Source organism: Stomoxys calcitrans, chromosome 4, assembly GCF_963082655.1.
Source record: "Stomoxys calcitrans chromosome 4, idStoCalc2.1, whole genome shotgun sequence".
In the NCBI taxonomy this organism is placed as follows: Eukaryota; Metazoa; Arthropoda; class Insecta; order Diptera; family Muscidae; genus Stomoxys; species Stomoxys calcitrans.
This window is the reverse complement of record NC_081555.1, coordinates 7,402,634-7,430,306: the sequence shown is the minus strand read 5'-3', so window position 1 is coordinate 7,430,306 and position 27,673 is coordinate 7,402,634. Positions and strand designations below refer to the sequence as shown.

The 27,673-nt window shown below is 35.7% G+C and overlaps 1 protein-coding gene and 1 long non-coding RNA gene across 3 annotated transcripts in view; both read left to right on the top strand.

Annotated features, from left to right (window-relative positions):
- The window catches only part of LOC106090557 (nuclear pore complex protein Nup88), a 188,910-nt gene that overhangs the window by 123,002 nt on the left and 38,235 nt on the right, over positions 1–27,673 (top strand). The window lies entirely within an intron of this gene.
- LOC106092792 (uncharacterized) lies at positions 6,137–7,442 on the top strand. The gene is made up of 5 exons (XR_001222226.2): positions 6,137–6,400; positions 6,490–6,705; positions 6,767–6,935; positions 7,024–7,221; positions 7,305–7,442. It is a non-coding gene; the product is annotated as an uncharacterized LOC106092792 (long non-coding RNA).

Sequence of the window (27,673 nt, the reverse complement as noted above, 5' to 3'; positions counted from 1 at the left end):
GAACAAATTTTTTTGATGGTTAAATGTTCATGCAATATTGAATGTATGCTGGTACCACTAATGCCTAAGGTTGTCTCAATATTACGATAGGTCATATGACGATCTTGCAATATCAGTTGGCGCACAGCATCGTTTTTGGAACAATAACTGATTTTGGACGACCACGAATTTCGTCTTGGAGCAAACTACGACCTCAGTTGAATTCACTATACCATCGATAAACACTGGTCCTTGATGGAGCTTCATCGCCAAAAATTGAATTAAGTTCATCGATGCATCGATGTTGTTGGGTTAATCCACGTCGAAAGTTGTAAAAAATAATCGCAAGAAAATATTAACGATTTAATTCCATTTTTTGGGCGAGATGAATCTTTTAAGTTACTGTAAACAACACAAATAGCGCTCATATGTCAAAACGTTCTGAGTACGTATAACCTCAAAAATGGCAAGCTTTGCGATAGAGCTATCATTTGGCAGATTGCAACACAAGGGTTGTTCAATTCCGAAATATAAAAAACAACCCTCGTATCATCAGAGCCTTTGCGAATAAGTTACAAGTCTATTATAAACAAGAGTCCACACAAAATTTCTTGGTTTTCTAATTGCCCCTAGTGATTTGCTTGTTAGAAAACTTAAGGTTGAGTTTCATAGCTGCTATAAGAAATTTTTGTTGCATACTTTTGAGTTTCACAATGGTTCTTTTTGAAAAACATCATAAAAAACAAGTGAAATATATTAAAATAGTATGGTGGTCTACCTTTGACGACAATTCCAAATATTCATTCTTCATTCAAAGTCAGCAAAATAGAACCAAAAAATCTGCAAAAGGAAATCCAAGTTTCCTTTTTTCTCTAAACGGAAAAAATTCCAAGTTAATGCTAAAGGAATAACAAAAGCTTAAACAAGTATCCACCAGCAACTGAAGAAAACCGTACATTGTAACAACTCATTTACAATCCTTTTATACCACTCGATTTTCGGTCTCTTCCTACTCTAAAAACTCTGACTCTGAATTCTGTAACCACGTTGCCTGTCGAAAAGTTTATGATTTTTGTCATTTTATGGCATTTCATACTTTTTCGATTTGCATAGCATAACAATTAATGTTAAACCCTGGTTCTTAGTGCCTCTGAAATATAAAGAAAATAAAAATACAACTCCTTCTCCTCATGTATTCGGGACTTATTACTCAACACCCTTTCCACAACAAAGTCAAGTGTTAAAAGTCTTGGAAAATATTCAACATTCAGGCCTTTCATGCCATTCATGTCAGTTATGAATGCCAGTACTTGGTGTGGTTGGCAGTAAGACTTGGGTGGCAGTCTGTGTTGTTGTCGTCGCTGTGTGGCAAAGTTGTTTTCATATACTTTAAGTGTTATTTAATTATATTTACTTGTATAAAAAACTGCTGTCATTTTTGCACCTTTAAGCCTCATTAATTTTTTCGGGTTTACTGCTAAAACTGCTCTGCTCCGCTTTTAAGTCGCATTGGTTGAATGGATTGTTGATGGCAGTCTGTCGGTAGGTCGTTGATTGAATCGGTCTCATCATCACGCGAAAATTGTTGATTTAGGTTGATTTTCCCCATAAAATTATGATAATTTCAAGTAAACAGCGACATAGCCACTCAACCAGCCAGTCAACCATTTGACCTGAGTCTGTTTATCACAAATTTATCAGTTGTTAAGTTTTATTTTTGTCCTATCTGCTCAGCTCACCCCTTACAGGCCCTTTTGAACTGGCAGAAGAGAGATGTATCATTAAAATATTATTGGTGAACCAACAAAATTTCCATTAAAAAGGATTAAATATTACACTCAAATGATAATTCAATGGTGGTGGAGGAGCCGAAGCTGCTTAAATATCAGAGGCGTAGTTTGTGGTCGAGAGGGGAGTCTCAATCTTGCTTAAATACTGAGTGCCAATGATACTCCAAATGACAAGGCGAGTTATTGGCGCCTTCAAATAACCAATGGTTAGCATCAGGCTCTGTTCCCAGGTTAGGGGCGGCTGGAGGCGAGTGTCGGATCTTGCGGTTGGGACGCTGAGCCAGTCACCGCACCCGGAAAACTATAGGTATTGCTCTGAGAAACAAAAGAATATTAACAAGTAAAACCGTGTTGAGTTCGACTGAGCTGAATCTTACATACCCTCCATCATGGGTCGCATTTGGTCTCTCCCGAGAAAGAATAATGGGAGGTCATAACTAGAAATCCCCATGACGAAATCTCAAGTAGTATATTCGGGAGATCGATTTATATGGAATCTATATCAGGTTTTGGCCCGATTGGAACCATGCTTAGCATGTTTGTTGGAGGTCATTGGAAAAGTCATCTTGCCAAATCGGATAAGAATTGTACTTAAGCTTAAGAAGTGCAATCTGGATATATCTAAACGTGGACCGATTTGACCCATTGACAATCTCAACCGACCTACTTAAAAGTACTTATTAAAAATTTCAGGGGCCTAGCTTTATTCCCTCAAATGTTAGCATGCTTTCGACAGACGAACGGACGGACACGTCTAGATCGGCTTAAAATGTCATAACGATCAAGAATATATATACTTTATGGGGTCTTAGACCAACATTTTCTCTGAAATCCCACAAACGGATTGACAAAATTAGTATACCCCCATCCTATGGTGGAGGATATAAAAACGGACTTCCTTAACGGTGACGGAATTTCCAGACTCTATAGAGAAGGCTCATTATACGCAATGGCGAATGTGTTGGAGAAACACAAGGCTGATATTACCGCCTTACAGGAAGGTCGATGGAACAGGAGAGAGGCCACAACAACACCAAAGGGTGACACACTATACTATAGTTGCCATGACATGAGCCATGAATTTGGCTGTGTATTTGTCTTTAGTCGGAGACTGAAACACCTTGCATTCAGTTTTATTCCGGTGAATGGAAGTCTAGCCACAATCCGCATAAAGGCTAAAGTCATGCTCCGAAGCATAAAAGTCAAAGTCTTCAACATCACCCTTATTTGTTTCCATGTCCCGACCAAGTATATTTTCTATAAGCATCTAGGGAGCTTAAACTTGAATCGGACTGCACTCATTGATATGTGCGAATTTTGCCCCCGTTTCTTAGTGGAATGTTCATGGGCAAATTTGCATTTGAACCAAGTTGACCACCTTGTAAAGATGGAAGGCATTCATCAAACGTGTTCGATGAACGTTCGATCCGAGGAGCAGACATAGATTCGGATCATTACCTTGTTGCAGCAAAGGTTCGCTCCCTTTTGAGTGTGGCGAGAGAAGTACGATCAGACACTGCAGGGAAGCTGGACACAACGAATGGCAACGGCATACTCCACTCGAGTGACCTAACTGCTAGATTGAAGCACTCCTTGTCTCGATGGTATAATGGCGCAGTGGCAAACCATTGCCCACTCCATGCAAAATGGTGCGAAATCCGCAATTGGATACCAGAAGCCTTCTCCCAAGAATCCCATGGTACGACCTAGATTGCCGAAATGCTACTGAAGCCAAAATATTGCATAGCAACCCTGCAATCAGTAGCCGCCAGATGAAGGAGAGATATCAGGTGAAAAGAAGAGAGGAGAGACTTCTATTCCGCAGAAATAAAATAGAAATGGAAAATGTTAGTTTTAGCGAATTGATATGTACAGGAGTCGGAATGAAGTCTGGCAATTCTACCAAAGAATCATATATCAAACTGATGGCTTTGGTGCAGGCACATGGTACTGCAAAGACAACGAAAAATCTGGTAACTGATACAGATAGTGTGCTTGGGGTATGGAAAGGAAAATTTTTCCCAGCTGCTAGTGTCCGATGATGGCGCCGAAGAGGATACCGCAGAATCAATTCATGATGATGATATGGAATGTTTACCTGCTAGTCATAATGGTGTTCAAGTAGCACTGAATCAATTGAAAAACAACAAGGCAGCAGGAGCTGATGGTTTGCTCTCTGAACTATTTAAGACAGAAGGCGACACGCTGGTAAGGCATATGCATCAGCTCGTCTGCGCGATTTGGATAGAAGGAGCTAATGGGTTGCCCTTTGAAGTATTTAAGACAGAAGGCGACACGCTGATAAGACACATGCATCAGCTCTTCTGCGCGATCTGGATAGAAGAACGCATATCCGATGATTGGAACCTCAGCATACTATGTCCCGTACACAAGAAAGGAGATAAGATGGAATGTGCCAACAACAGACGAATAAGTCTCTCTTTTCCCCATCGCATTCAAGATACTCTCGAGCGTACTGCGTGAAAGATTGAAACCTAAGTCAATGAGATAATTGGGTCCTATCAATGCGGCTTTAGATCTGGTAAATCCACAATAGACCAGAAATGTATCCGATTAGGACAGGTCAACTCTTACCATCTCTTCATTGACTTCAAAGCCGCTTTCGACAGCCCTATACGTTCAAAGGTATTTGAAGCCATGTTTGAGTTTGGTATCCCTGCAATACTCTGAAGCATAAGGTTTGCTAAAAAACATTCCTCAGTAAGAATAGGAAAGCAACTCTCCGAACGTTCAATACAAAACGTGGTTTCAAATAGGGAGACAGTTTATCATGTGATCACATTAGTATCCTGCGGGAGAAGATAATGCGAGATGTAAATGCGAATAGATAGGGCATAGTGCCCACAAGAAAACACATGCTATTAACCGACGACATCGGTATCATGGGTTGGTCACCAGAAGTAGTAACTGCAGCCTTTGAAAAATCGAAAGAGAATCAGTGAAAGTGGATCTGGCAGTAAATGAAGATAAAGACAAAATGGATAGTATCAACTCCCTCAACGTCTCGTACACCCGAATAGATAAAGAAAATGGAGAAAGTTGGAAACTACAATTTTGAGATAGTCAGCAACTTTATCTACCTCGGCACCGCTGTAACCTAAACGAATGATACCAATTTTCAAATAAAGCGAAGAATAATACTGATAAACAGATGTAACTTTGGATTAAGCAAGCAGTTTAGGCCACCTCTCGACATACAAAGATTACACTATATAAGACACTGATACTACCCGTATTGTTATATGATTCCGAGGAAGTACTTGGAGTGTTCGAAAGATAGATTCTTCGTCAAATATATGGAACAGTTTGCATTGACGGGAGAGTATCATCAGTATGAGCCACGAACTGTATGACGAAGTTAGCATAGATAAACGTATCACAATACAACAGTTGCGTTGGCTAGGTCATATTGTAAGAATGAATGAAAAGCTCTAGCGAAGAATTTTTTTGAAGGCTATCACTGTGGTACACTCAAACCGGTACGACCAAAACTCCGATGGAAAGACCAAGTGGTGAAGGCCATCTCGAAATTAAGTGTCAGAGATTGAAGAGGGAGCGCAGTAGACCGAGGCGCTTAAAAAGTCAGTCTAAGTTGGGCTAATGGGATAAATGTTATTTGAGCGTAATGTAAGTTGAGCGTAAGTTTGAGGCCACCGTGGTGCAAGGTTAGCATGTCCGCCTATGAAGCCGAACGCATGGGTTATTAATGTTGGCTACATATTAAAACTTCTCTACCAAGTGGCGTCACTATGCGCCACTCCCCTTATTATTGAGATTAAACTTTAATCGGACACTCATTGATATGAGAGAATTATCCCCTTTTCCTTAATGCAATGTTCATGAAAAAAGTAGTAAAGCAAGTTTAAAATAGTTTCACTAGATATTTTCAGATCTTCAGCCAGTTGATTGTCATTTTGGTGTGGATTTCCTTGAATTCGACGCTTCTGTCGCCGAACCAATTCAGGTGTTGTGGCACTTGTTTTCGGACCACCACCATGGTATTTGGAAACGCCACCAGCATCATTACAGCGATTTATGGTGCAATACAAAAACATTTTATTCACTATGAGGTGTTTGAGTTCGCCAACAATTGCCGGCTGTGATTTTTCAGCCAACTATTACCCTTAAACGCCATCATGAATAACTTTCCTTTTAAATAAACTCAGAAACAAATGCTTTTGGTGGCCTCTAAACAATGTAATGAGCTGTCAATAAAACAAATATACCAGTGTGGACTTGGTAACACTTGGTGTCAGTTATGTTAAAAAAAAAAAACTTAGGTACAGGTAAAATCACATTATTTTATATATTTCATCATTATGTGAAACAAAAATTATATTTGAAAATCATACATCCGTTTCATTCTCTTAGTAATAAAAACCCTCCCGTTAAACATTTTAAACTACGTTTACTTGATACAACCCTTTCATTAAAATCAACCCTCTCTTAAGAAATCTGTAATCCCTAAAAATTTGGTGTCAACACAAATATTTCCAAATAGTACGCGTAGACAATTGACAATAAGCAGAGCGTATATATTCTCTAATATGCATATTAATGGAATCATCTCACGCATCAAGCAAATCATCATTTTCATCATCACAAACAAGGTAACTAGCAAACTACCACTCTAGTGGATAAAAAGCCCAACCTCTGAAGGGATGAGAAAAGAAAGCTACTCCCATTTAACTCTTTCAAGGATAATCAAGCAAAAATGCAGAATAAACCAAAATGGCAAGCAGCCTAGTCAAGAAAATGCTGATATTGTCTTAGACATTGAAGACCATCTAAATGGTATGTCATTACAACTGGATTCTATATAGAGAGCTGGTGTTGTATATCTGCTGCTACTTAGGCGACAATTGTAAAGCCTATCAACCAAACATGGTTGATAGGTTGGTTGGCATATTTGAAAGTAGTCGTCACACTTCTTAACTCACCCGCGGTTTATTATTTCTATAATATTCAAATTTTAGTATTTCAGTTTCTCATTCTGGCGACGGCCATTTCGTTATTCCTAATACTGAACTGAAGCAAGACTTTTAGGACAAACATTTGAACCAACACCATGCACTCCAAGTCATCTCCTGGTAATTCAAATATTCCACCTAGGGAAGTTTTTTCTGCTTCTGGCTTATGGAAATGGTTAGTAATGCTGATGTTTCCCTTTCCCGTTGTAGTCGTTTTTTAACTCCCACTCTCTCCAAAAATTTCCAAATAATTTTACCTACAGACGATGACAGTATTAAAATATTCAAATTTTGTGTTGCAATTTCATAAGCAGTTTTTGATTATGACAACCAACCTGAAGCCACTTACTTCTTGGCAAATAACATTCCAGCCAACCCATAATCCACATCCCATGGCATGGTGGTCGCTCTCTGGCGCTCGTTTATACAGCCACCAACCGGTTGTACTCTGCTGATATCAGGTAATTTCATTTTTTGACATTACAATATCTGTCAAATGACTTCGATTAGCATAGAAATGGTTGAAATTTTGCTCCTTTAACAGTAGCATCCAGTGGCACTCCCACTCCCGCTTCCACTAAACCAACGGCATCAACCAATCCCAAGTCATTGAGACCGACAGCTATCCAGCCAAGGCAGCATTTTCTTTACGTATATTGCCATTGTAATATTTTTGGTGGCACGTTTGGCCATAATTATGATTATTTTATTATTTTTGTATGTATTCGAGGTGAGTTTTTAAGAGAGACAGAGTATATACATATACATTTTATATTATTTTAATGTGGTCTTCAAGGAAATTCGACTGTATTTAATAATAACCTTCTCCCGCTCTCCTTGCGTAGTCTTCTCTTTGAAAGCTTGAAGTAATCACCATTTGAATTATATTCAGCTTAGGTTGACAAACCGGAAATGAAATTCTATTTCCGCTTGTCATTTTCGCAAGCTGTTAAAACCGTTACCTGAACTTAAATCAAGAGATAGGCTTTTGGTTTAAGGGTTATGAGAATTATTAGATTTAATGTCCAGTCTTGGGCATAATTTTAAATCAGTTTCATTTTATTAGCAGTGATAAGAGAATTCAATTAGCATTGGCTGCAGATAATTGCCGTCTTAAGCTATTTTTACAGTCTTATGAAGATGGAAAAGGGAACATGTTATAAGGTTTATGAAATTCAAGTGGTAATAGTTTTATAGATATTTAAATTGAAGAGTAGAAAGAAATTTATAATCTTATATATCTAACAGAACTTCTCGTTTCATAATCATAAAAGTAGTAAAACAATTGAAAGAAACTCCACCGGGATCTTGACAAAATTCTAAGGAATACAAAACGTTTCTTAAACACAAGTTAAAAAAAATTTCGGTTCTGAGAGACCGATTATGTTTTTAGTAGAAAGAGTTTAACGTTTATCAGGAACATCAATTGATGTATTGTATAATTCCTAGATGTCTTGTTAGTCTTTACTAACTTTCCCTTTCGCCATTATGATCAACTTGAGAGTAAGTTAGGTTAGGTTATAGGTAGCAGTCTGCACAAACTCACTTAGACATTTTTGGCCTTTTTGAACACAGAAATAATACAATGAAGATGTATTCTTAAAACTGTCATAACGCTTTTAAAATACAAAAAAGTCTTCAAAGAAATGATATCCTAAAGTGGAACTCTGCTTACCAGATCGAGACCCGATCACGGTGTACACTTTACAGATTTCTCTTCCTTATCGTCATTACAGTTTCTGAAGAAATCGTTACTGACAAACTCTGGTCTATTAACCTTTACTTCAATGAAATAACCTGACATGACGACAACGATTCACAACAAAAAAAATGCATAAAATTGGAAACTCTTTTGGAAAACTTTCGGTGCAATAAGGTTAGCGTTATCCTTTTTCGTGCTTCTAAATGACCTGAATTGCATACATACAGCACAATTCTGAATAAAAATTCCCTGGGAGTTTTTCCCTACCACTTTTCCTTTATTCTAAACAAACTTCGAAAACGGGAAATATCTCCCGGGGAAAAAGTAGGTATTCTGAATCGAAATAAAAGGAAGAATGTCCCAATAAAGCTTGAGAAAAACAAATGAAAGTATTTGTTTTTTTATGAATGTAATTGTTTTTATAAAAAAAATATACCACTTCTCATTATTTGCAAACGATTTCTAATGTACCGAAATTATTTTTCAATTTTTAATCAAAATCAAGTATAAATTTTGTTAGGTTCTGCCGGTTTAAATATGTCATGTAACCACCATAGAAGATTTGCATAAGTTTTTCAGCTTTATTGACAATAAGAAAGAGAATTCGAGAATTGGTATATGAAAATACATACATAGGTATCGAATAATATTTAAATATTCTTAGACCCATATGTATAAAGAGATGTCGCTAAGTGGCACGCCTTTCGGAGTCAGATACTTAAAAGAAGTACCTTATCATTAAGCTTACTGTAGAAACGGGCAGCACTCATTGATATAGAAGAAGTCTTCTGCCTGTTCCTTAATGGAATGTTCGTTTTCAAATTTGCAACATTGCACTTTAGATTATCAACTATTCAAAAATACTCGGCGCCACATTTGGCAGAATTTACTCTACAGGAGTAGGAATAAATCCATAAGTCGCTTTTCTACAGCACAATATCCAGCCGCCGTCCCAACCACCAAGAAATGCGGCCGCCGCCCGAAAATGTCGAGGGAGGGATTCCTTTATATGGCTGTTGGTTTGCTGCCAGTTCCTAAAAACGTTAATTCTCCGTAGGATGATGGGCAAGGTACAAAGCATGGCGGCGACATTTCGATGCTCGATGTGGAGTTGCATGTACTCAGCCGGGTGCCGTGACCCATAGAACGGAAATAGTTTGGGATAGTGCTCTGCTCGTAACCAAGGGGGAGGACACGTCCAGACAACATGAACTCGAATTGATACTCATGCTAGCTTCGGCTATGTATGGGGCGTTGGTAGACTCATCGTTTTCACCCGGGTGAAAAATTCCTGCGGGAATAAGCCATCATGGCAGGTGCCTGCATAAAACATCATTGAGTCCACATCGGACCACATGTAGCTGCCATATAGACAGGATTCAGAGTCTTAAGTCCATTAAAGCCGAATTTATTGCCCGATTTCGTTGAAATTTGGAGCAGTGAGTTGAAGTAGTACACCCGATACTTGAACGGAGTATGGTTCTGGTTGTATTATATTGGAATATAGCTGTAACAGCAAGTAAAAAATCTTTCCCAAAAGAAATGTTTCGTTAAACATTGGGAAAATTGTGCATCGTTTGAGCCCGTATGGTTTTGACAGAAGGAGGATATTTAAATTTCCGTCCACCAGATCGCAATACCATACATGTAGATTATTTTTTATTACTGAAAATTCGGATTCGCATTTTTGCAGTGCATAGACCCATTTCTTTTTCTCCAATTGTTTCTGTTTAGATGTCTTTTTCAAAAAATGTCAACAATTATTAAAATAAAACCCAATATTTTTCATTCTATCCAATTTCAGTTTCTTTTCGTTAGTTGTATATTCCAAAAATTTTAAATTTTTTATAATTTTCTGCCAAAATTATACGGCCAATAAATTTTGTTTAAAGAAAGAGAAATCATAAATAACCCACGTTTTTCAAGCCAAAAAATATAAAGGGACACTTTGGGGGATTGAGCAAAAAAGAGTTGCAGGGTGGGGATATTATTTTCCCTTAGAGAGCGTATGGGTATGAGTTTTAATGCCATAACTCTACTCATTAGTTTGTCTTACACGCAATTAAACACAAATGGCCTTACCTCTTTATCCTTTACCTGGAAAACAGGGCTAAATGGCAAAAACAGCAACAACAAGGTAGCGCGACTCTAGCAAAACATCTTGGGCGGTAGATTGAGCCGCTAAAGTCTATTTGTTGTATCATTATTCCATGCCACCTTTTAGGCTCTATAAATCCTTGGGAGTTTTCACAAAAATATAATAATGCCAACACAAATATTATGGCCATGATGCGCTCGCTGCTGCTGTTGTTGTTGTTGGCTTAGGAAAACTTTATCCTCCACTACATTTCGAGTGGAGCGGAAACATTGCCAAAATAATGTGTTTGGGAAAATTTGTCGCTTGCCTCGTTGGCGTTCACATCCTGCGTTCGCATATTTCCTTTCGGCGTATAATTTTTGTTTTTTTTTTCCTTTTTTGGCGTATATTTCAAAAAATTTATTACTCACAAAATATCACCTGTGCGTCGTCGTTGTCGACGGCGTTACAAATTTTTATGTTGTAAATTTTAATGTTTTAAACTAAAAACTTTGTTGCTGGCGAAGTGTTGCGCTTCCATAATTTATAAACAAATATATAGTTGTTGTTGTTGCAGCTTTGGCGTTTTTACGAAAATTAATGAGACATTAGTTTCATGGATTGCCAAAATATATTCCAGCATTTGTACAACATGTCAAGAAAGATAAATCAGATTTTATGCTTTAGGAGAATTTGGAAAAAAAAATGTGATCTTCGTTTTTTTAGACGTTACAAAATTTGTGGAAAAAATGGAAACACACCCGATACATTCTTATTATAAAAGCAAAAATCCCATACTTCACGAAGTCAAAATATTTTCGTGCCTTTAGTCATTCGTCCTTTGTGTTGAAAAAGACACATCCTTCAGCACGAGAATACCCAAGGAAAGCCGTATAGTAAGACTAAGTCAATGGCGTATTGACCTTTGTTAAAAGATTTTTGTCTTTAATAATAAGCCTCAAAGTTAAGAATTTATTATTCTAACATTTAAGACAATATTTTCTTAATATTAAATAAAAATCTTTCAACATAGGAAATTTATCCTTAAAAAGTTGAAAATTTTTACATATTTCTCTAAAGTTCGAGAAACAATTTTTCAGTGTTGCCAGTACTTAAGAGAATGAGTTCAATGATGAAATGAGGGAAATGAAAATGTTATACGTTAATACTATAGTTGAAAATGTATCTTTAACTTACTCTTTGAGAGAACAACGATTAGATTGGGTTGGAAGACATGCATCATGTTTCTCTAAAGTTCAGGAAATAATTATTCCAGTGTTGTCAGCTACAGAAGAGAATTCCTTCAATGATGAGGAAAATGAAAACGTTAGACTGTAACACTAAAGTTGAAAAGTTTATCAGTAAATTACTTACCGAGAGAGCAGAGGTGAGGTTGGATTGGAAGACATGCGACTAACAAACTCGATTGCTAGCCGCATCACTCAGAGACCTTAGATTCATTGTCTTCGCCTTAGAAGGAGACAGAAGCGAAAAAAAAACGGAAAATGGGTAGAGATACACCATAGTATGGCACAAGACACGAATCGCAGAAAACGGTGGGGAAACAGGTGGATTGAGAAGGAACTCTCACCGTGAGAATATGGTCCAGTCAGACAGACGGACGAAAGGACTAATTGCCTGAAGGGAATCCAGGCACTGAAAGAAGTGTTCACCCATCACTCTGTGCCTTCTCCTCGCAATTGCGGAGCAGTGAATATTAAAGATGCGCGATCGTATCCTATACCTTCTCGTCATCGCATACCTTACAGTCAGAACTCCTATCAGCAGCACGAATTCGTACTTCTTCAGCAACACATTCTGTGCTAATCTTCTGTAACACGTTCTGTACTAATCAGCGATCCATTTCTGGCTAGATCATCGGCCGCTTTGTCCCCCGACATCCCTTGATAACCCGGGACCCAACAGACCTGACAAAATTTCCCATTTTTCGAAGAAGCTGTCTCTTTTTCTTCTAAACAGTCTCGACGTCAAATGCTCTGGCCACTCGAAACTCCAGACTATCCACATATTTCGTGACAGTCGGATTGGGCCGCAGCTCCCGCATTGAAATCGTCTATCGTGACTTCAGGACCGCGAAGACCACTGCCTGAGAGAAGCTGCATCAGATAGAAATACCGTAGTACGGTACATGATAGTAAAAAGACTGAAAAATTAAACCAAGACATAGACTAAAAATTGAGAACCAGGCGGACCGAGGCGATACTCTTACCTGTAGCAGTGAATTCAGACCACAACAAAACTCCAGAATGACAAAAATACTAATTGCCTGGAAGGAATCCAGGCATGGAAAGAGATCTTCACCCATTACCCTGCGTCTTCTTCTCGCAATTGCTGGGTAGTGACACAAAAAGTGTTCACCCCACTCCGACACCATACTTTGCAGAAGCATGCATCTTCCTGCGTCCTGCGCGTTGTCAAGGATATGAAGTTGCAATAGCCAGTCAGGACTTCTATCAGAAGTCCAAAGTCGTACTCCTTTATTTTCTCTTTGCCACTCTGCAACCCACAGCCCAAGCCTCATTCGCGCAATTAATATGGAAGGCGTCTAACCTCATTCCATTACACCATCTACGCTAATCAACGATTCATTTCTGGCCAGCCTGTCTTTCACTTCGCTTCACGACAGGCTCTTCCCCCGACAAAATGTCAGATTTTATTATTAGGACCTCATTTTTAATGTCATATTTGTAATCGACTCCCGAATACCTTTTATTTGAGTTCCATATTGACATGGGCGTTCAATATGCCTATTGGGGTAGTTTTGGAGTCGGGGAGGCCCGCAAGGTATTTGGACCCAATTTTTAATATCATTTTCATACTCTACTCTCAAATATCTTTCATTTGGGTCATATTGTCCCGATCGGTCTACTTTTAATTTTGGGTAGATTTTGATAAGTTGTTTCAAACTTATAATTTTCCATCTAAAAATCAACCAGGTCATTTCGATCAGTTTGATCTAACTACAATAGGAATATTAGAAATCTTGGTCTTTCTAGTGTTAATGGTCATATTCCAAAAAAAACGAAATAGTACACTTTCCTGAGTTGTATTAAATAAATAGTATATACAGAATTTAAAGGGTACATTTCCTATACCACGTTTTTCAGACTGCCACACTAAAAAATATTGTTGAACCTCAACACTAGTTAAAATTAACAAAATTTGAGATATATTGAACTTCCTATGGCGCTAAAGAATTATATCCTCGCTACGAGTAAAATAATTTCATAACAAGTATGAAATTGTTTTTACAGGGTATTAGTTCACTTTGAACTAACTTACAACTGGACTGGCAAACATTGAAACTAAGAGGTAAACTTATTGAAAAACAAGTATAAGCGTGCTAAGTTCGGCCGGGCCGAATCTTATATACGCTCCACCATAAATCCCATTTGTCGAATTCTTTTTCCGGGATCTCTTTTTAGGCAAACAAATGATAAAAGATAAGAATTGCTATGCTTTTGAAGCTATGAAGCTATATCAGGTTATGGTGCAATACGGACCATAATTGAATTGAATGTTGAAGAATATAGTAGAAGTCATTGCTTAAAATTTCAGCCAATTCGAACAATTGCGCCCTTGGACTATTTTCCTCTTTCAATATTTGCTACAACTTTTTTTAACTCTTTTTTCCATAAAAGATGGGCATGCTTGTTTGCTTAATTTAGACATATTCTATTTATAGACACAATGTAATCAGCAGTGGAAGTGAGATAACTTAAAATAACATTTAACCAAAAAATGTGTTGAAGCTGCGTAGAAGAAGAAGGCACAGAGCATTTCTTTTCTTTCTTTCAAAGATCCCGAATTAGAATCTCGAACCAGTAAAATGATTTTTAATCATTTCATACTTTAAAATTAGGTCCCACATTAGTCCCCGCGTTTGTGGGGAGCCAAAAGAAATAACGAAATATATTTTTGGAGTTGACAATGCCACAGTCAGCTTATTCAAATTTAGTTCAACACTAACTAACAGTTATTAAATTATACAATACTTAATTCCGAGCATGTTATTGTGAACTTAAGAAATACAAATTGTAAACATGTTAGTTGCATATATTGAACTAAAATTCCAATTTTTTTTTGTTCATTCAGTAATAAGTTTCAGAAGAGGTATCGTCGACGATATGTTTTTACCCATGTTTGGTAAAGTGCATGCTTCTTCCAAAGAAATTAGTTTAAGTAAAACTACTAACACCAACTTAGTTTTTAGCTGTTTCATCTATACTCATGAAAAGTTTGTTTTATTTTTACAAAGTTCATTTTCTAACCTCTTACGAAGTTTTAATTAAACGTGAGTAAAGATCATGAACTAACGTGTATTATGTAATCAACGCATATTAACTTAAACTTTTTTCTGAGTGCACAAATTTCCCATCTTTTTCCATTTAGTCACACAAAGTTTGTTGTTGTTTTTTTTCGTGTTCATTGAATGACTTCTGAATCTTACAGCTACTAATTTATTTTCCATTCTATCGTGTTGCATTTTCTTATCTCTGACAATAATAAAAAAATTCGTTACCCTTAGAAAATTAGCAATAAAATAGGGAGAGGGAAAAAAAACAAGATAGCGAGAAAAAGAAGCATAAAAATAAGCTTGATTAAATGTAATTAGCGCAATTAAGTATAACTAAGCCTAAACTAATTGCAATTACAGAAACCCCTTTACCTAAGGCCTCATACAGCCAACCAACCTTATCCATACCCTGTATACTGACAACAACAACAAAAAACACAACATTACACGACTATTTGCACAGGATGTTCATTTCATTTCCGTTTGAAGAAATGTTGGAAAAAAACCTCCATGGCAAAGCATATCGTAGATATTCCTTAAAATTTATATGCATTTTTGGGCTTTGCGTTTTTTTTTCTCAACCAAAAGAGATTTTTATTAGCTTCTACCAAAAAAAAAACGAAAGGAAATGTAGATGAGACACAAATCCAGTATCTAACACGCCCCCATATTTAAAAGTATTTACACGACTAAAACACATTTTCAACGCCAAAAAAGACACGCATTTTTGTCATAAAAATTGTCCAACGCACCGTTGAAAAAAAAAAAAAAAACGTCAAGCTATTGTAACCGGAAAAGGGTTAGATCACCACTCACCCAGGCTTATTTCCGTTTGTGTAAACACACGTTAAGATTTGTACGTGTAACTGCATACTCTCAGCCTAACATTCTCTGGCTGACTCTCAATCTCATCCTCATAGCAGTAGCAGCTTTGTTACACCCCCTGGCCACCATAATTTTCATAGAAATTTGAAATGTTTAATGAATGGGTCCACCCCTTGTTATTTGTAGATATATTTTTGGTAAAGTGAAATAAAAAAAAAAACCTACAAAATTATCGCTTTTTTGTCAGTTACGGTGGCTGGCAAAAGGTAATTTTTATGTCTATTGCATTAATCCTTTTTCAGGACATTTCCGTTTTTGGTTGCCTTTTTTGGCGGATTCTTTAGCCTCTTATCATCGGCTGTATTTTTTGGCCTTTGGTTAAAATCGCTTTTGAAAATGTTTTGTAAATAAAAATTAAAACATGATGGCCACATATTTTAATTGTCCTTAGCCTTACAGCTACTGGCTACTGGATTAAACATTTTTGAAATACGAAAATTATTGTCTGTACTATACTGAGCCGCTGTCCTGAACGAGAAGGCAAACAAGTGAGAATGGTAAATGTTGAGTCTGGCGGCAGGATATGAAAGGGTTAAATAAACACGTGTTATTTTTTTGTGGGCTGCTTTTTACCGTGATAATGATGAGTTTTTTTTTATTAGTTGTTTCAAAATGGCAGCCATGAAATTTCGAAATAAAAGGATATAGGAAAAGGTGGGGATTTTGAAAATAAAATCTGCATATATTTTAAGCTGGCTGCAGTAAAATGATAAAATGGCTTATTAGGAATATTTAATTTAAAAAAATATCTCATACAGAGCAAGATTTTTTAAAATCTTAGTCCATATTGCCTGTCTTCGAAATTTAGTTTGTCATTCAAAATTTTGGAGTTAGAAATTGTGCACACTTTTTGTTTATAACTATTACCAGGACCTTTTTTTCTTCATCTTTCCTTTATTATTATTGGTTTAGGACTTTTTATATATTTTTGATCGCCATAAAATTTATCGAACTAGTCATTTCTGTCCGCCTGTTTGTCGTAAGCGCGATTACACTCGAATGGGTAAAGCTATCCTCTGGAAATTTTGCACAAATACTTGTAACTGTTGTAGGTCAGCTAGTAATGTAATTGGTCCACATCAGTTCATATTGCTCTTACGTCACGAGCTTTTAAAACATAAGCAATGACTTCCCAAGCAAGCTAGGTATTCATTTTTTTGGTTTATGGAGATAGTTCTGAGCACATGTAAGAACGCAAAAATCATAAACTTAATTCTATGACTATTGGCGCCCGAGCAAAAATTTTGCAAGTATACATGTTACAGGTTCTTGATTTAATATACATCAAAAATGTTGAAAAAAGCACAAATATTATTTACATTTAAAATAAACCCGTATAAGTTTAAAATTTCAAAACTTTGGCGCCCGAGCAGAAATATTGCTATCGAAAGATTGAACTCATTAGCAAAATTTTATACAATTTAATATTTCAACAAAATAAAATTTTAAAGCTGTAAATATCAAATGCCATGAACATTCCACTAAGGAGCAAGTGAAAACTTCTCTCATATCAATGAGTTCAGTCCTATTCTAGTTAAAGCTTAATGATAAGAGATCGGTCTATATGACAGCTATATAAAAAATCAAACAAGGAAATCAAAGGGCCTGACACAACTCATAATCCCAAATTTCATCGAAATCGCATAATAAATGCCCTTTTTATTGGCCAAAGAACTTAAATCGAGAAATCGGTCTGTATGGCAGCTATATCCAAATCTGGACCGATTTGGGCCAAACTGAAAAGAATGTCGAGTGGCTTAACACAACTCATTGTCTCGAATTTTACAAAATCGGATTATAAATGTGGTTTTTATTGGCCTAAGACCTTAAATCGGCAGATATAGCCCATTTTCGAACTTAACCTACAAAAAAAGAACCTGTGCAAAGTTTCACCTTAATATCTCTATTTTTAAAGACTAGCGTGATTTAAAAAGACATACGGACGGACGTGTCTAGATCGCTTAGATTTTTACGACTATCAAGAATATATATACTTTATAGGGTCGGAAATGGATATTTCGATGTATTGCAAACGGAATGACAAAATGAATATATATATTAAAAAGAATAAAAATGAGAAATATAACATTTTTATGATTTTACGCTATGAACAACTGAAAATAGTGATTTATCAATATTTTCACGAAAAATATGAACTTTTAAAAAGAGCCAGAACTGCCTGATAAAGCGTTTCCATGATTTTGCGATATACCAGAGAGTTCTTAACTATAGTATTGGATAACATTTTTTTTCTTAGTTTTGGAATGAAAATTTCAATGATTTGGTTGTTAGGCTAAAATATCAAAAAACTTCACAAAAGTCTGAAAAAAAAAACTGGAAGCTCAATTTTTACCGTAGACTTATAGTCAAGTGCATTTTTTTCCTCTCCCCCAAGAATCAGAAAAGCGAACGCCCATTAAGATTTTTTTCTTTCCATTCTAATCGCCTCACCCTAATACATACATATATTTCAAAATGTCTGCGTCCGTTCAAGATCGTTATGGATTAAAGGCCCCATTTATAAATTTATTCTTTTATAAATCATTATCTTATATGGCACCATCCCAGAGCATTCATATTTCAATAACATTACTTAGCCGCCTTCCTGTAAACACAGCCATATATATTAAAAATCAAAAAATTAGCGCCCGATCATGAACCTTACGGATTTATAATTCGAACTGCTTTGCATAAGTAATTCTCAATTAAAACACCATACCATACCTTTCATATATCTAGGAAAGCGTAGGCTCTACTTAACGTCCTTTTACGAATATTAAACCCATATAATTTGAAATCAAAACATGTTGGCGGTCGATCATAAACCCTGCGGTTTAAAAATTTTCACCGCTATTCAAAAATCTTATTATTGATTTGAAATAGTTTTATTTGACGAATTTCCTTTATAGAACTATCAAATAAACCTTTTTAAGGCTTCATTTAGTTTTGTGAATACGACCTTAAAAGTCCCACCGAACCATTTTATAAAAACTTTGCAAAGCCTCAATAATACAAAATGTTTCGATGTGTCCGAATTTTATTTGGTAACATTTCATTGAATGACAAAATTGGAATCAGGCTAGAAGTTCAAATGCGTAACCAAACATTTATACAAATAATTTTTTAGCAACATAAAACGGCCATATTCCTAGATCAGAAAGAGAATAAATGATAAAATTTAAACAAATAAACTAATTTTTGAAATCATGGCTCCCGATCATTAATATTACGAGTTGATCATTTGTAGAAGTCAAACTCTTGCATATCACCTTCCCAAAGATTCATTTTAAATAAATATATTTTTCTCTTCTAAAATCCCTTTTTATAAAATCCATATAAAGTTTATTTTTAAATTTTTGGCGCCCGATCATGAAGCTCATGACTACAATTTATGATTTTAAAATTTTTACGCCCGATCTGTAATGTTGGGGGCTAAAGGTATGCATGATTGTGGAAAAATTTATAAAATTTAAATTTTTAACAATATAAAGTTTTAAATTTTGTTTATCGAAAAAGAATATATGCCAAAATTTATAAATATAAACCCGAAATTCAAAATATTGGCATCCGATCACCAACATTACGAATCTTCGTATACAGTCTTGTATAATACCAACCCAGATTTCAAAAATTTGGAGCGCTTTTAGCTCTGTTACCATCTAAAGGTTTGTAATCTTAATTTAAAAATTTTGGCGTCCTATCATCAACATTACGAATTGACCTTTGCATAAGTCATGTTAGAGAGAATATATGATAAAATTTAAACAAATAAACTAAATATTTAAATCATGGCGCCCGATCGTTAATATTACGAGTGGATCATATGTAGAAGTCAAACTCTTATATAAAATCTTCCAAAAACTTCATATTAAAAAAACCAGTTGTGCTATTCTAAACCCCTTTTTATAAAATCCATATAAGTTATATTTTTAAATTTTTGGCGCCCGATCATGAAGCGAATGACAACAAATTTTTGATTTAAAAATTTTGATGTCCGATCGATAGTGTTGGGGGCAAAAAGTATGAGCGATAGTTCAAAATTTTATAGAACTAAAATTTTAATCAACATAAAGTTTATGAATATATGCCAACATTTATAAATATAAACCAAGAATTCAAAATTATGGCGTCCGATCACCGACGTTACGAAACTTCGTATACAGTCTTGTATAATAACAACCCAAAGCCTTTAATGACGTTCAATAACATGTTTTGCTCGACGCCTTTCCCTATAAATTATAATTTAAAATTTTTAGCGCCCGATCATGAACCCTTTGGATTAAAAATTTAAAATTCAAAAATTTGACGCGCGTTTAGCTCTGTTGCTAGCTGAAGCTTTGTAATCTGAATTTAAAAATCTTGGCGTCCGATCATCAACATTACGAATAACCTTTGCATAAGTCATGCACTTGTATAATACTAGGTCAAAGCCTTCATATTGCAATGACCTGTTTTACTCAATTGAACCTTTTCATTCAACCCGTATAAATAAAATTGAGAAATTATCGAATAATGAACTTCATGGGTTAAAAGCTATTTAACGAACTAAAGGTTTGAACGCATATAAAGCTTAGTTTCAAAATTATGGCGCCCGATCAACATTACAAATGTATCTTTGTGAGTGTTATTCCCTTGTAAAACACCCTCCCTCCCCTTCAGCCTTGATATTTCAATAACAAGTTTTGTTCTACCGAGTCTAAACCACTTTTCAATAAAAGCATAGAAAAAAAAGGTTGGCGCCCGATCATGAACCTTATGGGTTGAAAGATATTGATCCTTGTATAACACCTTCCCAATGCTTTGATATTTCAATAGCATTTTTCGCTCTGCGGACCTGTCTTTCTTAACAATAGTGCTTACATTTCAATAGTTTCGGAATTCTTGTCTTCTCCTCTCCTTGGTTTTATTCTACCTGCTCCATTTATTCACCATTTTTGTTTTTTTTTTAATAATTTGTCAAAGAATTTTATTGTGAAAATAATTTGTGATGTCATTTTCCGTGACCGCTGTGTTCGAGTTTTCTTTGGCAAAATTCCATTGAATGGCAAAGTTGGAAGAAAGATAGAGACCCCTCCACTGAAAAGTAAAACTAATGATGACAAAACCAAGAAAGGATTTAATGGCACATTAAGATTTTTATTACCATTTGCAAAAGGATGAAATGCCTCATTGTTGTTCATATCGTTCCATTCGAAATACCGAAATTTTGTGCCTTACTTTACTTTTTGGCTTTCGTTAACAAATCCATTGTCTATATAGCAATGGGCTGAAGAACTGAAGAAGTTGATGACAGCAGTGTAGAAGATGATGTTGATGATTATGGCAATGGTGATGGTGATGGTGATGTAAATGTTGGCCTGCTTAATGCCAAGTAAGCACTTCATCTCGCAGTCAGCTGGCGTCGGTCTTTGTTGTTGTCCTAGCTGTTTGGTTGGTGGCTTCCCGTTGGCTCATCTTTCTAGCCAAGGCGATAATTCTTTTTCGTTCTAGCTTTGAGTTGAGCTGTCTAACGTTGAAAATGTCATTTTTGTCAAGTTTAGCATAAAATGACATTTATTTTACTTTTCCCCCCCTATACAGCTTTCGAGTTACCTTCTGTGTTTTTTTACAAATCCCTGGAAATTTTTGGTCATATGACTAGCTGTCTGTTTGTCAGTCTATCTGCCTCGACACTCGAAACAATTTGATGGGCGTTCCTTATTATTACTCTCAAGGTGTATTCATATTGTCATTTGCGGTGTGGAGGTAATGGTGATGAAGGCATCCTCCTCCAAAGCACCAAAGAGTCAAAGGAGCCAAAGCCAACACATTTACCAAACTCGAATTCTACTCACCAACCATATTTCGTCAAGTCGAAAGAGTTGCAGGAGGTTTGGTATAATTAAATTAATTTGTTGGAAATATTTTTGTGTGGCACATTAACATTCATTACAATGACATAAGAACACTTTGAAGCAACATTAAAATTCCAACGGAAAGTCAGCGTATTTTTGATTTTCTATTTGGACAAACCACAAAGGCGAATCAACAGAAATCCGAAAGGTATTGTTAACTTTTATAATTTTAGGTATAAAAAAACAATTTTTCGTAAATTTTTTTTTTATAAAAAAAAATCCCTTCTACATCATACTTTCCTCCGTTCTTATTTTGTTACCATATTTAATTTTTTTATCTTTTCCTTCTTCAGATTACATTATTAATGTCCATTATGTTCTGTTTCAACATATGCAAACGTGGACAAAAACCACTTGGAGATGGAAAAAAAAATATATAACTACATACATAATTGTTTTAAAAGCGTATACCGGGAAATGAGGACAGTAACGCTTGAGAAAAAAATTGTGGTTTATGAGAAGGATGTTGAAATTGGCTCAAAAAAATATTTCTATTTCTATGCGAGTAATGAATATTATTTAAGCATAATTACAAATAAGAGCCATGGTCAGAGATACGGCCTTTTTTTAGACGCTGAACATTTTTTTTGTCTGACATGAAAGGGAATTGCGAACAATATAGTGGGCAATGTTAGTTCGTGGTTTTAAAAGTAACAAAATACTGATTTTAAAATATTAAGGATCTCAAAAAAAAATTTCTCCGTTCTTTTCCTATTAAGCTAAAACGTTGTTCTTTATATTGTTACTTTTAACACACTTATCGAGCATACTTCAAATCGCTCCAAATCCTGATATAGCTGCAATATAAACCGATTTTACGATTTTCATATTTTGATCATCTTTTTATCATGAATATTTCTAATTTTAACTTACACTTTCATCTTCAGTTCGTCTTCTACTCCAAATCCTGAAATGCGAAATATCTCAACTTCAATAGTTTTGTTTTAAATTTGGGAAAATATGCTTTTGTTTTCACATAATTGTTTATCTATGGCGCCCGTGCATAGACCTTTCAAAAAAAAAAAAAATAAAAATGATTTACGTTTTATGAGATCGACTCTTTCGTGAACATCATAATGGTGTCCGCCATAAATTTATACAAATAAGCCAGTGAATGAGTGTTTTAGTAGCTCAAGGAGTCAAATCGGTAGTCGGTTAACATGAGGGATCCTTTTTGATGTGATAATTAGAAAGCAGAATTCTTATTAGTATAAATATCAGCCAGAATGGGACAAAAAATCAGTTTTATAGGGGGCGGGGAAGTAAAGTTGAGAGATTTATTTATTGGGTACTATATGTATTTGTAGACCCATAGGAATATTGGAATAGGGCAAAACTTAAAACTTCCAGTGAATCATGCAGTCATATCATGAAACCAGTTCATAAGGAGGCCATAACTTTTAAGGATTTTAGAGGAACTTAATTTAGGTTGAGTATTGGAGAGAATAAACCTGCCTATCCAATCTCAGCCAAACCTGGCGAAAACTTGATTTTTAGGAGCTTAGAAAGATTAATAGGTAGTTCGATTTTTATGTATACTGGACCTCGCTGATCCGTATTTGATGTTAGCATTGAAAAGCATAAGCGTACGTTTTGGCTCTAACTTTGATATCAGAATTGTAATCCCATTAGAAATAATTTTCATTTGAGTCCTATTTTGGCACTTCGTTCTACCTGACCGTTTTGTTAGAGGAACGGTCCTCCCACTACTGGATTCTAATTTTGAATATCTGATATGTTCTCTACTCTCTCAATACCCCCCTTCAGATTCCAAAAAAGAATTATTTTGAATTATTATTATTTTGAATCGCCCGGTATTTCGGTAGCTGTCAATGTTGAAGCTTTCATTCTTTGAAATTTGACCATTAGAAACTACGTCATTGTTAAAAATAAAACGATACATGCTTCAACAACGCAATAAAATTATAAAAATTCACTACAAAAATGGTAAAAAACTTGCAGTCGCAGTTCGCATCGAAATCGAAAAATCATCTTGACTGATGAGACCCTATTCCACCTCTTTGGCTACGACAACATGCAAAATTGTCGCATCTGGAGCTGTTAAACCGCAAGAGTTATTGTAGAGAATCCCCTCCATTCTCAACGAGTGACTATTTGATGCGATTTATGGTCCGGCGGAGTTTGGATCAACAGTTGCGGTGAATGGATTGCGCTATCTAGATTTTTTATAATCGCAGTTGGAGGGTATTGATAGGGACAACGTTTGCTTTTAACAAGACAGCGTCGAAACCATTGCTCTTTTACGGAAAAAGTTTCCAGGCCATGTTATCCCGCGAAGAGGTGATCACAATTGATCACCGAGATCTTGTGATTTACCTCCTCGCGACTTCTTTCTTTAGCGTCACGTGAAAGAAAAGGTTTACGCGAACAGCCCAGCATCGTTTCAAGACCTTAAGGATAGAACTCGTAAAGCTGCGAGGACATAAGGTAACCTCTTTTCGATTTGGTTATGGAAAATTTCATAAGAAGGATATGGTCATGTAAGCGTAATCATGTCTGATGTTCCTTTTCATTATTAGCGGCATTCCTTTCTCTTTATTATGAAATAAACATTCGATTATTTATCTCAAAAAATTAAAAGGTTCTAATAATATCGAAACACCACATCTTATTGGAAAACCCTGTACAATATTGCTTGTGAGGATTTCATCCTTCATATATATGGGATGTTTGAAAATTGCAATAAGGGGAATTTCTGTGTCATGAATCTAGTTCCGAGACTCTCTTACTTTTTTATGGCGCCCGAGCACAGACCTGATCTAAGAAACAAAAATATGACCAATTATTTGAATCCAAATATGAATGACAGAATCTTTCTCCACTCCCAGTAACCTATAATTTGACATTCATACAGTCCTGAACAGACCTTAAGACCATAAATAAGTTGACTTCAATTTTTCATATTTGGTTCTCAATCGGATATCTGATTTGTCTCCCAATTATACTTCTTGAGCTCCTAGAGCGCGCAATTCCTATCCGGCTTGGATGAAATTCTGTATCTGTTGGAAGTTGTATTGATGACTTCAAACGCTGGACAACGACAAAGGCTCTCGCTGCTGCTCCTCGTGTCAAGATTCGAATCCCAACCGGGCTCCGCCGATTTTTTTTTCATTTTCAGGTTTTTTTGCCTGTTAAGGCGAAAATAATTAAATTTTACAATTTTTTATTTCTTTCTCTTTCGAGACGAGCTGAATCGTCTCAGATTTTATTAAATTTGGTTTTATGCGTTCTTTGCATTGATATTGCTTCTATATAAATCGATCTCTTGACTTTTACTTGTCATTTTCGTGTGAAATATTGGTGATGGAAAATTAACGACGGTATCGATATTATTGATATTTATTATTAGAAAATCGAAAATATCGAATGTTACGATTATCGATAGTTTGCCACCTTTACTCCAACATCCAAACCCGAATTGGTTTTTAAACTAATATAGCTCCAATAGCATAGCAATTCTTATCCATTATCCCTAGTTTGCCTATTGAGAGATAGCGGTCCAGCTGAATTTATCTTTTACTTGTTCTGTTTTACTTTAAGGATCATAACAAAAATTAGCTGAAATAGCTTTATCGTTATACAAATTCTAGCGTTTTGGACAATTGTAAAAAGGTAAGAATATGCCCCCTTCTGATATCGGAAAATGAAGAGCCCCTTTTTCATTACAGAATCATACTAAATTTTGGGACGTCATAGGCCCACATACTTTCTTCTGCTTTACAATATAACTTACATTTGATTGATTTTCTAGTCCAACCATACTTTTTAATGGCGTCCGCTCATAGACACGGTTTGGACTGAATAAAAATATCTAATTTTATAACATGCCTACTTCTTGCCAAAGTACAGAATAACCTACATTAGTTGAAGTCATATTTAGACTTTTTTTCGAAACATATTTCGCTGTTAATGTTGTGGCGCCCGATCATTGATATTCAATAAATAAAAAAAATTGTTTTTCAATAAATAAAAATATAATTTCAAAACCAAATACATTAAACGCAAAACGTGAACATTTTTTCTAATTTTATCCTATATATTTGCTGCAGAATTTTGGACCTTGTGTTTTTCTTAGATATGGACTTGAAGATGCTGTCTAGAGGAAGTTTTCGCTGAGGAGAACTGCAAATACAAATTTGCCCATGAACATTCCATTAAGGAATAGAGGCAAACTTCTTACATATCAATGCGTGCTGTCTGATTCAAGTTTAATCTCAATGATAAGGGCCTCCTTTTTATAGCCGAGTCCGAACGTGGTGGTTATGTGCTACACCTCTTTGGGGAGAAATTTTTTCAATGACATAGTACCATGTGTTCAGCGTCATGGTCGACCATTTTTGCTGTCAAACCAGCAAAAATTAAAGCTTCTAGGAACCGAACAAGGATGATCGAAAGCCCGGTTTACATGGAGCTATATCAGGTTATAGTCTGATTTGGACCGTACTAAACATGGTGTTTGGAAGTCGTAACAGAACACCGCTTGCAAAATTTCAGCCAAATCGGACAAAAATTGCGGCTTGTAAGGACTTAGGAAGTCAAATCGGGAGATCGGTTTTTATGGGAGCTTTATCAGGTTATAGACCGATTTGGACGGTACTTGGCACATTTGTTAGAAGTCGTAACAGAACACCAAGTGCAAAGTTTTAGCCAAATCGAAAAAAAATTGCGGCTTCCAGAGGCTCAAGAAATCAAATCGTGAGATCGGTTTAAATGGGATCTTTATTAGGTTATAGACCGATTTGCGCCGTACTTAGCACAGTTTTTGAAAGTCATAACAGAATACTACATGCAAATCTTCAGCCAGATCGGACGAAAATTGCTGCTTCCAGGTGGTCAAGAAGTCAAATCGTGAGATCGGTTTGTATGGGAGCTAATCTTAATCTGAACCGATATGGCCTGTTTGCAATCCCCAACGATCTACATCGATATTAAGTATCTGTGCAAAATTTCAAGCGGCTAGCTTTACGCGTTCGACCTCTGTCGTGAATTCGACAGACGGATGGACGGACATGGCTAGATTGATTCAGAACGACGAGACGATCAACAATATATATACTTTATGAGGTCTTAGACAAATATTTCGAGTTGGAACAAACGAAATGACTAAATTAGTATATCCCCATCCTATGGTGGTAGGTATAAATATTCTATTGCAAAGGCTTGATATGTAGGTGGTATTTAAAGGCTTATCATTCATTGTAAAAAGCATTTGTATTTGGCGCCCGTGCAAAAACAGCTTTCAAGTTTTCGTACATATATTTTGTTTTGCTTATTATTAACAACATGTTTAACAATTGGTGCTCCAGTGCAGACTTTTTTAAAATACAAAAATGCAGAAAAATTATTTCTTTAATTTTTTTTCTTAAGGATTTTACAGAATGTTGGTTGCTTGTTTTAACTTTATCTTTTTTTTTGTCGTCCGATCATAGACATTCTTTAAAAACAATATCTTAATTTTTAATTTTGTTCTATGCGGACCATAGAGTATCTTAATGCTTTCCATTTTGTCAACTAAAGCCATTTTGGTTACATTCAGTTTTTTTTTCTCCCAACGGCTTGTCTCCTTTACTTCCTTTCATGGGAATCCGAATATGAATTATGTTACACATACGATTATCCAGAGTACTTTATTTTAGTTTAGTTCACAAACAAAAAACCAACGCTGTAATTTATATGAAAAACAAATGCACTTGCATGGTTGCATTGGAATATTTTATATGAATTTTATTTTAACATTTTATTAGATTAGCAAAAACTGCCTTAGCTGCTCCTAGGGAATAGCAGAGACCATGGCAATAGGAAGCACCATTCTTAAAATTGAATATGATGAATTACTACTAAAACTTACCAAAGAACACCAAACTTACTATAGTTTCGATTATAATGGGGTTTTAATTAATTTGTGGTTTTAGGGCTTTATTGCTCTTTCAGTAGCCGTAATCGAATAAACAAATCTCTGGGTTATTCAATTCAAAACCAAATAAGCCACCACAAAAATGTTTGATAGCAACCCAAG